A 12,761-nucleotide genomic window follows, 5' to 3' on the forward strand; every position below is an offset into this window, starting at 1 on the left:
GTGTGTGTGTGTGTGTGTGTGTGTGTGTGTGTGTGTGTGTGCATTTTCTCGCAAGTGATTGCATAAGTTTTCAAAGAAGATAATGAGGAAGCTGAAGATGAAACCGTTGTTAAGAGTCAAAGTTCATGGATGCATCACTTTCTGTTTGGCTGCTTCAATTATACAAAAATAGTTGTAGCAAATAACTTAATCATAATTGTTAATTTAAACAAAAGAACGCACAATACTTGGTATTTAGAAGAAATGAGTCACTAATTTAATTGCCTGCTAATGTTATTATCTTGTGAGACTGCACTTCCATAAGAACAGCTACAAAAACATCATGCAGCCACATAGTTTTCATTATGACACACACCTTTAGTGATTGTAGTCATTCGGGGTGGCTAGATGGGTCAATAGATGAGTCAATAAAACTCTGTTTGTTTCCTGTTGCCCAACACAGCTAAATCAGATATTAAACTGTCTTTAAACCTGCGGGCGTGCAAGTACAAAGTCCGTGCACATAATGTTCACTTGCTGATATAATGGCTGATAAGTGGTCTTTCTCATGCTCCCTCACCTAAACCGCTTCCTGATTCCAGGATTTCTTGCTTTAAAACGGCTTCAGGTGTTATTTAGTCAGAAATTAAATTTAGAAGACATCACCACTCATCCTACAAATCTTTAGGATTGACCTTTGGACATCAGCTCTGGCTTTCCTTTTTTGGCCTTGGTGCAAAAGGAGATCTCCACTTCTCCCCTCCCCTCCCGTGTAGCCTCGTCAGGCTGGAAGCTCCGGCGCTCACATGGCTGGAGCCCACAAACACATACACGTCCTCGGCGTCATTTCTGCCTCTTAGACACCCGCCTTCACCCAGCTTAGGTCTCCTAATCCTCGTTTAGCTGTTCTTTTCTCTGACGGACTCGGCTCAAACTCCCCGCAAACACATTTTTTCTGAACCTGCCGCTCTGAAGCGACAGCTGCAAAATGAGACGGCAGAGGTCAGGTGGGAGAAATTACCCAAAGAAAATGAGGAAATGAGCAAAGTAAATTAGAGTCCGGCAAAGGGAGAGGGGTTAAGGCAAGTGCACACGAGCTGGGGCAATATGTGTTACGAGTAGATGAACAGTTTGATAGTTGCCATCTGTTAATATTTCACTGAGTTCTCTCTATATCTTTGTGTTTACTTCTCTCCTTTCTCTCTTTCTCTTACAACTCTCCTTTGATGATTAAAGACTATTATCCAGCTTTAGGGCCCAGCTGAGAGGCCATATGGACATTTAGCAAAAAGATCAGGAGCACAAGATGCAGCACCACCTGGAGGGATAAAACTCGCAACTTTCTTTCCATCTGGACTGTTGCAATGTCACTTCCAAGTCATACTGGAAAATCATGTCTTGACAGAGATAATGCACAGTGCATAAGTGCAGCAGGACTCAGGACTTTAGTCTAAACAGAAATACAACTATTGCTGTACTTGATATAATCATCAATAATTATAAAATAACTTTGGGCTGTATTGAGGTGAAATTTGGCAAAGAGCTGTGAAGTGACATTTTTGTTTTTTTGGATGATTTTCTTTCAATAAAATGTATCAAATCCTTCTGAATATTCCGGCATGATATCTGGTACTGGGTAGTCAACCTGGTACAGACAGCATGAGGCCATTTGTTCCCATGCAGTTCCTTTCAATCCTGAATGCTCTCACAGCTTCAGTCCCTTATCCCCTTCTCCGCCCTGCAGTCTGGTGGAGCTTTGATGGATTTACTTGTGTTATACATGAGTTTTATCGGGTTCAGCTTTAGGCTGTCGCATGTATGAAATCCATTTCATCACAAGCAAAACAATTCAGCCAGCCCCTGTTTGCTGAAACTGTGTCTACTTGCAATACTTGTGGACATAAATCTGCTTAGGCAGCCGCACTGTGGGGACGAGGAAAGATTTGGTAAGATTCAGCGTCTGTTGTTGCAGTTTTGAATGCTGCAAAACCTTCACATTTGCACCGGTTGTGTCCTGCGTGTGTATTTGCTGCCTAACATCTTGTCGGCCATACCAGTGAGCAGGGAGCCTTCCAGTCGTTCCTCATTTGGGTGTATTGTATTGTGTTTTGATTTAGTTGCTAGGGTTGTCACGAGATAAAAGAGCACAACAGGCAGTTTGACACAGTTCCCTCTTTGTTCCTCGTCCAGCCGGACCTGCTCTCATCACTCAACACCCAGCCACCCACCGCTCACTATAATCATTAACCTCAGATTAACCGCGGCACAAAGACCCCTTCTTGTTTTCATCATCGTTCACCCTCCCACGGCCATTCTTCCGTCCCCCATCCATCTTCTCCCTCTTCCTGTTCTGCACGCCAGTAAATGCTAGCCACTGAGGGCAGGGAAATGAATATCTAAGAAAGAAAAGCAGCCAGAGGAGTCACCTGCCACACTGTGCAGCAGCATCTGCTCCCCCAGCTTAAAGCGAACCATATGCCTATTTTAGCAGCAGAGATAAGAGAGCTCCTAGGCTCTGATTCACCACAGTTCTCTCTTTAGTCCTCTTTATGACAAAACTATTATTATATTATAGAGTTCTTTCCTGAGCATTTGCTTGCATACACTTCTGTCCTCTTCTGGGCAGCACCACCTCCAGCTATAGCATTAATGACGTCAATGAGATAATGTGCAGTGTTTGCAACTTCACAGGAAACTTTTTTTTTTATGATATCCCAGCCTCCTACGTTCTGAGCCAAATATCATTATCTCAGTGTGATACTTCTTGTGCATAAATAATTACCGTCAGGTGCACGGTGACATTTCTGCAATCTTAATGATGCTCTGCAGGTATGGAATCATATTGCTGCAAGACTGACAACATAAATATCTGGTCACAGGAGTCAGGTGGGCGGCTGAATGCCACACGATCCCAGTAATTTTCTTCCTTCATCTAAATTTGACAGGCCACATCTGTTTCTTCATATTCCTCTACCTTTAATCCCTTCAAATCAAGCCCCTTTTTCTCGTAGATATTAGCCTCACTATCACTCCTCCTCCTCCTCCTCCTCCTCCTCCTCCATGGGCGTGAGCGGTGAACAGACTGCTTGGTCAAAAGGAGGTATGGGCAATGATGTCAGCAGCCTGCGTCAAAGTCTCAGGGGCATGTTTACAATCCCCTTAACCGAACTGAGCCTTTCATCGAGATCATTGCGCACTAATCAAATCTGCACTGCTAGCAGTGTGTCTTTGTTTATGCACGTCAATTATCTCCTCCAGTTCAATCACTCAGTTCACCGAGAAGCGTGGCCACTATGCAAATGTGCAGCACCCCGAGCTAAGGGGATGCAGGCACACCTGTGTGCAAGCAAGAGACTTGCACATATACACGAAAGAACTATGTGTAACCTTGAAATGGCTCAATAGAGGGTTTTGTGTTCGATCAGCGGAGGTGACTAAAGCCTTCTTGACGTGCGCGAATCCATCATATTCCTCCCTCCAGGCTTTTAGTGAGAAAGAAATAAACTCCTCATTTGAATTTGCTGCAGAACAGCTCTAATGCTTCCTGTTAAGGATTCATTGTAGGGTTGATGAGTTACTGGGTGTGTTGGGCTTCCAGTCACATGAGTCATCAAGACTGTGGTTTGCATTTATATTTGACTGCATTATACAGTGGCATAAACACTGACCTCAATGCAGCCGTGCAAGACTTACTTTGAAAGTTGAGAGATAAAGGGAGGGGTGAAATACGTCAGTGAGGCAGGTAAATAGACTGACTAGATACAAAGCAGCTGATGTTACAGCCAGAATAAAGTCATGCTCACAGACTTATCTGTGTGCAGTCTGTCGCACAAGACACGTCAGACTCGAAACACGTGCAGGTGGTAATGAATAACAAGGAAAATGTTTGACAGGCTGCTGGGAAAATGATTTGATTTGGGGATGTTTTGCATTATTTTATTAATTGCTTGTGATTTCATGTATTTAGGTGGTTCTCAAACTGTGGGGCAGGCATTGCTGTGGGGCAGTTGGGTGTGCATGGCTAGAATGAAAATAAAGAGGGATGCTAAGATGAATAAAATATATTTTTTTTGTGGAAAAATAAACAAACAAGAGCGTGGGGTGTGGTGCAAACTTTGGTTAGCCTATAGTCATGTGAAAATCAAAATTAGTTCTAAAGTTTTACATATAAGGACAAAATAAAATTAAAAATATCCGTTCCTAATCAGGATCTAAAACGATTTAATATAATCTCAAATGAAAACCAATACATGATGCATTATATTATGTCATTTATTTATTTAACAGAGGGTACACAGACCAGTTCATGGTCGCCTCACTGACTGCAAGGTGCTCAGATCCTGTGGCGGTAAAACTAACCCAAACCCTCCCCCTCCACCACCGTGCTTGACAGCTGGTTTGAGTTGTTTGTGCTGATATTCTGTTTTTGGTTTTCATCAAACATGGTGCTCTTTGGTGTCATCTGTCTGACATTAAAGTGAATGTGCTAAGACTAGAATGATATAAAATGATGGACTTCACATTGTTTGGAAATGACCTTATAACCCTTCCCAGACTTGGCATTGTGTTAAAAAAAAACGGAATGTTCCAGATCTGCAAACTGCCAAAAACTCTGCATTTATAGAGGTGCTCACACTCGCTGATGAACCGCTAATCAAGTATATTTGATCAGCAGCACCCAGCTTGTACTTACCCTTTTAAGTCTGAGGGTAGAAATAGGAAGGGATGGCAACATTTTCACTCTTTTTCACACATGGCTACGCTGTTACTTACCCACAATCCCCAAAAAGGTAAATAAAGTAATAGTTACTAATTAAAATATAAACCTTCAATACCCCATGCATGTCTCTATATCACTGAATTACTGTAGAACTCTAGAAATGTTGTTATATGACATGTTAGGTCACTCATATATTTCAAAATTGATGCCTTCCAGTGTCTATCGTGCTAGATTAAGACGAGTAAGCAAACATATTAAGGCACAGCATTTAGCAGTTCTTGTTTCAGTACATATTAGCATGCCTACATTTATTAAAAGTACTCGAACCAGTCCAAGAAAAAAAAAAGAAAAAAAAAGGTGCTATAAGAAATGCTAGCAAATGGAAGCTAATCCATCACTTGGTTGTCAAGATATTTCACTCTTTGCCAAAATGATGGACTGACTGACCTGAGTAGTGCTGAAAATTTAATGACGCCGTTAAGGTTATTCATCGAGTTGTCAAAAAAGGTACTATGCATGTAATATTTACACAGTGAATAGTACTCCAAACTGAGCTCCTGCTGTGACTTGGCTAGGACAACGCATACTGATTTTACACATGCATCTCAAGCTAAACATGCACTTAGTGGCCTTAACTTGCATCATTACAGACAGATTATGGTTTGCTTCTTTTTTATCACCAGTGGGCTTTTAGCGTCAGCTCAGGCTTGACTAAGCCTGCAGAAGCAGCCCTGCAGAAGCGAGTTGGAGGGGAGAGGAAGGGAGTGTGAGGTAACCCATTAACTGGTTAGAGCTGTCAGAGGGGCTGTGACCGCACAAACAGAGCGTTTGTGCTGCATTTACGTCAGACAGCAGCTGTGGTTCATCCCTCCCCCTGCAATACTATGAGAGTCAGCCAGACAGGCTTTGGGACTGGGAAAGAAAAACACTACAGAGAGCTATGTGTTTGCTTCTGGAGAAATGGTGATATGCTCTACAATGTGTGTGCACAACACGCAAACAGACAAACGAGATTAAAGTGGTCGCCCGTGGCATTTCCACGTAGGTGACAGGAAAAGATTCACACACGTATATGCATAAAGCTTCGTAATCCACGACATGACATCTGCTATAATCCTCCTTGGCATTTAGTGCACACGGCTGAGTGATTATAACAGGTGTCATGTCATGTTTAAAACTGGATTATGCTGGCTTAAACCTGCGAGTGTCTTGCAGCAAACGCAAGTGTGCATGCGGGTGTCAAAAACTCAGCTGCAGACTCATAAATGGTGTTTATTGTTTTAATTAAGGGGGGTATGGCGTCAGCTGCGGTGGACTTTAATCACCCACTCTAAATTCTGTGGGAGAGGAGGATATAAAATAAGAATAAAACACAACAGTGCAGCTCAGGGTCAAAGGTGCTCATTGGGAAAACGTCACCAGGCTATATTATCGTCAGCTGTACAGGCCCGCAGTGTAGGGCTGGGTATCATCACTGATTCCTAAAATCTGTTCGATTCCGATTCACAAGGTCCCGAATCGATTCGATCCACGATTCGCTTCAGTTCGATTCAATTCGATTTGAATCTGGGAAATTTTGCCTCAGACAGTCAGAAATATTATAATTCAGATCAGTACATTTGCATATTTTTGTATCTATAAAAAGGAAGCTGACACTTGCAAGACCTTATTAAAGGTGTAAGCGTCACAGCAGATGCCTTTGTGTAAAAGTAGCTGAAGGTAAAACACAGAAAAACATGAAGGTGATTTTTTTTGGATCTTCTTTTGCTGATGGTTCGGTCAATATTGTTTGGAGAGAGATAAAACTAACAGCTTTAGAATCAGCGCAAAAAGGGCGTAAACACAAAGCGCGGACCCGCCGAAACATCAGAATCAGCGAGCTGTCGGTTTTCAGCCCCGACCGTGGCGGATCCACGCTTTGTGTTTACGTCTTTGTGCAGAATCCGTGTACCTGCTCTCATTTACTGTTTTAGCTGTTTGGTGGTTGTTGAAATTTTGTGAGGTTTAACCTGAGATTCTGGCGTTTTGGGCAAAATAAATTTCTATTAGAAAATCGATTCAGGATTTTAATGAATTGATATCACATTATCCAAGCCAGAATCGATTTAAATCGATCATCAAAACCCACCCCTACCGCAGTGCTGTTTTTCTTCCTGTCGTTGTTTTATTCCCCTCTCAAACTGGAATCATGTGAGAGGAGGAGAATATGTGTTTGTTGTCAGAGTCATTGACGTGTGCAGGCATCTGTGCGTGCGTGCGTGTGTGCCCTCAACAGGCAAAGCAAAAGCTGGTTACTAACTAGGTCAAACTCGCCTGAAAGCAGCCCTGCACGGTGATGCCATGACCAGTTATACATAGTTATACATAACTTTGTAGGACAGTTTTTGCCACACAGCAGACTGAACAAAGATATCATGAGAACTTTTAAATATTTTGGACAAAAGTAGAAAGCAGTGGAAATCAGAAATAAATTGTTGTTTTTGCACATCTCTTCTCCTTAATTGTCGAATAAAGAGGATACAGAACATAACTGGCCATATAGGCTGACATTAAAGACAGACAGTGTAGACATTTATTTTTCTATATAGCAAACAAAGGTGGTGTTGTTATACTAAACGGCTCATTAGGAAATGTACAACTTCCTTAGTTTATCGGTCAAATAAAATGAGGAACATGAGCATCAAAGCAAAGTTTGTGGGCATTTTGCACAAGTGTGTCAGTGCATTCATTTAGAGGTGGTGATTCAAAGTGTAATAATAAACATAATCCATTTCCCACAATGTCTCTGTTGTTTTGCTAGCTAAAATTGCAATGAGCTGAGCATAATAATGTGACTTTTCTTTGGACACACTCGTGGGGGTTATGTAAGGTCAAGTCTGCAGATAATATATCAAAAGTGATCATCCCGGGGCTGTGAGGCATTTAGGTCGGGCTTGAGGAAATAGTTCACACTACAGAGTTGTTTGTTGTTTCGTGTGGTTGTGTAGCATCCTATTGTTTAACAGTTGCCCTACTTATTACAGTGCGCACATCGACGGCACCTGTCTGAGGTACTTAAAGCCCATTGTTTTGTTTGCACTAACACACGATGTGTTTGCTGATGCACTCTGACATTTCTGATGGTTCATTCCTTCTGTCATGTCAGGTCAGACACTGACGTCATATGAGCTTGTCATTTTAAGCATCAGTGCAGATTAAACAGTTGGTGTATCAGATACCGGCAAATGCCTGCAACTAACAGATTAAAGCAAAGGTTTGTTATGGAGACTGATCTTGTGTTGTGAATTTTAATAGTTTACTTCTGGTCCTTTTTATGTGTTTATAACTCAAAGGTGTTGCACTACAAGTTGACTCTAGCAGCTATTTGAGGCTGGCACACTAAGCTAAAGGCTGAAACTAAAGTTCCAAAAGTGAGTCAGTCCCATAGACTCCCTTGTTAAAATCACAGACTATATATAAAAGATGGATATATCTACTTATTATTTAACTGAGAACACCTGCATGCTCGTTAACCTGGTAAAACTTCAGTCACACAGGTCTAGAAGATTCCCACAGTTGCTCATAGTTTGGATGGAAGACGCTGACTTTTCTGCAAACACTAACCAACAGCTGGCCAAGTGATAATGAAACTTCAAAAAGTGCATCACAAATCAGTAATGGAGAACTTTTGCTTTCAGACTAAAATAAAAGCATTTTAATAGGTTCCCTTTTCCCAGTTTCACTATTACCACATGAGTACTTTGCAAGTGGTTGCAGGTACATTAGCATGGAAAGATGCTAACCAACCGAAGCAATCACAAGGAAGGTTTAGTTGCAGCACTTTGCAAAACAGTAGGTAATTTCACAGCAGCAATATAGATAGTTTTTTGTAATGAGAAGAGTCGCCACCTGCTGGTCATCAAAAAGATTTCAGGTTTAAGATGCTTACTTTTCAGTCTTGGAGCTTACTGCCATCTTTTATATACAGTTTATGGTTGTCCAATGTGAGAATGTGGGGATTGACACATTGATGGTGCTTTCAAATGAACTTTATTGGTGTGTTTTTCCAGCACAGCAATGCCTGTATTAGATTGCAGCACTCCTTGGTTTCACAGTCAGATCTTCCCTCTTCACCTTTGACATCTAATGCAAATGATGAGAACTAAAAAAAGCTCCAGAAACAGGACTTTCACCATGATTCTGTATCCATCACGTTAGTCTGCAGGTTTAAAACGCTTCTGCATTTACTTCTTTTTTCAGACCCAGTGGCTACATCCAACTTTTATATACAATCTACATTCTGATTCAAATTTCATGGTGATCCATCTAAAATTTCATTCAAAATAACAAATATAAGGCTATATGGTGGCCCCCGGGGAAAGTGAGTAGGATGTATTCACTGGATGATGAATGTCTGTAAAAACTTTTCATGACAGTTCATCCAAAAGTTGTTTTTTTTACCTACTGCGCAAAGCTATTTGTGTAGTTTTATATAACATTTCATTTGAATACCCGAAAGAAAGGAAATAAACTAAAATCAATTAAACCAGCTTAGAAGACCCTGCAAAAAGGGATTATCTCCCGTGGCTGTGGACACATTAATGTCATTAATGTGGTTTACGTCTACAGATATGACATGCGTAATCATGTTTTAATATGCTTTCATAATTGGGCCAAGAGAGATTAAATTATTCAGTTTAGGGTAAAAATATGAAAGCAGCAAAGGGATCTGTCAAAAGATTTCCATGTGGCATATTGAAAAAAAGAGAAAGAACGAAAGCTGCTGATTAAAATCTCTTTGTGTAAGAGCTGCTGCTGTGCTGGCGTCAGAAGCAGCTGATGTCACCTCTAAAGCTAACCACTGTCTCCCCACCACACCCCAACCCCCTCTCCAGCACATCCAGAGAGACTGCATCACCGGGCCTGATGATCGCCCTTCTCCCTGGGGGGGCACCTCACTGAGTGACTAATGACCTCCTCCGACAGGTACATCTAACTGGCCCTGTATTTTTGTGCTAGACAAAGGCAGATACAACACCTGATGTATTGCAATATTGCCGCAGTCCCAGGTGCTCGACAGTCTGTTGCAGACAAAGTCTTGTGTCAGGCAGACAAATAGACAGAATAGTGACAGAGCACAGAAGAGCACACAGCCCGACATAACGAGCTAAGAAACGTACTACAGCATGACGGATGCTCTGAAGAACAGATGGTGTAACAGTGTGCGTAGCAATAAAGCATACATCCTCTCTGCAGTGCCACAGTGAATCACATAAAACCACATGGCTTTCCACGCACACCTCAAAGTATGAGGGACTAATGTAGGAGGAAGTAAGAACTGTCAGAGGGAAGAAACATCACTCCGATGCTCTGGAAGCAGGCGGTTGATTTGGCTCTAGCATGTGCGACTCTAAGATAAGACAAAGAATGAAAGAAAGGGCGGTAAAAAAACAAACAAACCCAAAACTGTTATATTCAAAGTCAGAGAGCTGAATTTTTTTTATTTTTTTTACCAGAGTGGAATTAAGATGTCTTTCGAACCTTAAAAGATTAATAGAAAGCTTTTAGAGTGCTTCATTTATTATATTTATGCCAGATTTTCTGTTCCGTCAATAATCCTCGACTCCTACAAGAGCCTCCTTAATTCACAAAATAAAGGATGCACAGATATTTACAAAGAAAATTAAGAAAGAGTGCCGTTACATTTGAGTGCATGCACTTAATAAGGCTCTTTCTGAACTGATTTGAAGTTGTGATTTGTTCCATATATCTGGATTTATTGGTGATTTAGCGGAATTAGTTAAAAAAGTTACTGCGACTTAGTGTGGGAGGAAAAATGGTTGGGCTTTTATTCAGAAACAAATAGATAATGTTGTTATGTTAACTCAGAGTGTGCAAAGATTGATATGGCTATTACATATGCAACACCAAAGTGTGTGTGTGTGTGTGTGTGTGTGTGTGTGTGTGTGTGTGTGTGTGTGTGTGTGTGTGTGTGTGTGTGTGTGTGTTAAAAACCCAACTATACTGGCTACATAAAACAGGAAGTCTTATTTTTATGTATGAAACCAACCTTTTGCCAATTAGTGTTAATAATTAATTTCCATCCCAGTGAAAACTACTGCAGCAGTAACTCCTCTGTTGTTTTTATTGTTGTTGTTGTTGTTGTTGTTGTGTTTCCAAACTTCAGCACGGCACATGAAATTTAATATGACACTCATAAATATAAAGCACTGACCTATTAACTTCAGCCTTAATGTCAGGATGTTTTTCACAGTGAAAGTCTGCATTGAAGTCTTCAAATGTCATCAACCGAGTAAAATCCATCCACTGTGGAAGGCTAAATTGGATTAGGGATGTCAGAAGGACAAATAATAACCATGATGCCGCTTGTGTTTCTGGGAATGATGCTTTGTTTGTGAATGACTTGATCCAAAAAGTAAATTTTTCGGGTAAAGGAGCAGAATCACTTCAGGTTCTCCAGTAATGTTCTTTAGTCCGTAGCAAGCAAATAAGCAACAATAAACCCATTTACAGAGGAAGTCATTCAAATCACCGATGTGTTGTTTTGGAGGTGATTCGTTGCCTATGTGATCGAGTTTATTGCAGCGAACCCTGAGGCCCTTTTTTCCTCTGAGTTGATGTAGTCAGGGGTTAGTAACACATAATCAGTGGCCTGCTGGAAGCACTTGTTGACATCTTTTTTTTTACAGTTTACAAAGTGCGGCAGTCCTGCATTATGAATATGTGTGTAATATATGTACGAGACACTTTCACGAGGAAACATGTTTCCCGATTCACTCCCTGAACTCCCTGCAGTGAAAACTGGCTTTGATTCACTGTTCAGACTGCTGAAAATTTTAAATTTTTTGTAGATCTTTAAAAAAAATATTAAGAATTTTAATCAAAGTTTCATGCGTTTGTCAAAGAGACAGCACTTCTGGGTCCAGAAGATGGAGCTCATGATAGAAGCGCAGAGAAAGAGAACAGTTAGTAGTTTCAGATATTCATAGAAATTGTAATTGTCAATCCTAAACTTTGCAAACTTTACTTTTTCGCTGTCATGTTTATCACTCTCCAGTCCTCTCTGCTTCACTGTGTAAGATCCACCTCCGTATGTCAGCCTACTGAATGACTGTTATATAAGTTGATATCATAGGTGGACACTGTGCCAGTGTATTTCCACATCTCTGTTTTTTAATTATTGCCTTTACATAACAGCTAAATGTCCTGTAAATATCCTGCATATTTTTTCTCTTTTGAAAGGAAAAATCACCCTTTTTGAAAAAGGCTTCTCTTGTTTTGTTCCGAGCACATCTGGAGTGAATTTGACACAAATAAAGTGTGTGTGGGGAGGAAGGAAAGACGTTTTGAATTTTGAAAAATAAATCAAAGTAAAATATTTTCCATCTCAGCTGTTATCTGGCATACTAAGTGTAGCCAGTTGGCTCATTATTCAGTCTGGAGGCTATGTGGCTATGATGCTGTCCAGTCTGAGGCAGGGAGGGGACGAGGCAGGACGAACCTGAAGTCTTTGGGGAGGGATCTTTACTTTTACTTTTAATGGAGCATTTATACATCATGTAGTACTAGTTTATTATTACTAAAAAGTAAAAGATCTGAATAATCTATAGTTGTTGAATTCTGCATATGTGAAACCTGCTGCAATATATCAGCCACATACAAAACAGCTTTATTTCCTCATAATGTTATTGCAGGTTTTGAATGCGATTGTGAAGTAAAATATGCGAACAAACTGATGAAACTCTAAGAGGTCAAGAGAAGGTTACATATTTTTCACTCATGCATGAAAATCAAATGAAGAATATGTACCAGTTTTTGAAAAATGCAAACTTGTCTGGACCACATGACTCGGGTTTTGGTGGCGGCAAATGCTGTGTTTACATTTGTGCATTTAAAGGTAAGGCTGCGGTCTCTCTGGTGTAAACAGCAGTTATTTATGCAAATAAAGACACAAGCTATTTTTGTGAAACTTGTGACACCTATATGAGGCAGATTAAGCCTCACAAGGGGCAGTATGATCACTATTATTCATAAGTAATGGCACTGTGGTCAGCAACAAACA

This window comes from Pundamilia nyererei, unplaced genomic scaffold (assembly GCF_000239375.1).
Source record: "Pundamilia nyererei isolate P.nyererei 1_Seehausen unplaced genomic scaffold, PunNye1.0 scaffold00190, whole genome shotgun sequence".
Taxonomy (NCBI): domain Eukaryota; kingdom Metazoa; phylum Chordata; class Actinopteri; order Cichliformes; family Cichlidae; genus Pundamilia; species Pundamilia nyererei.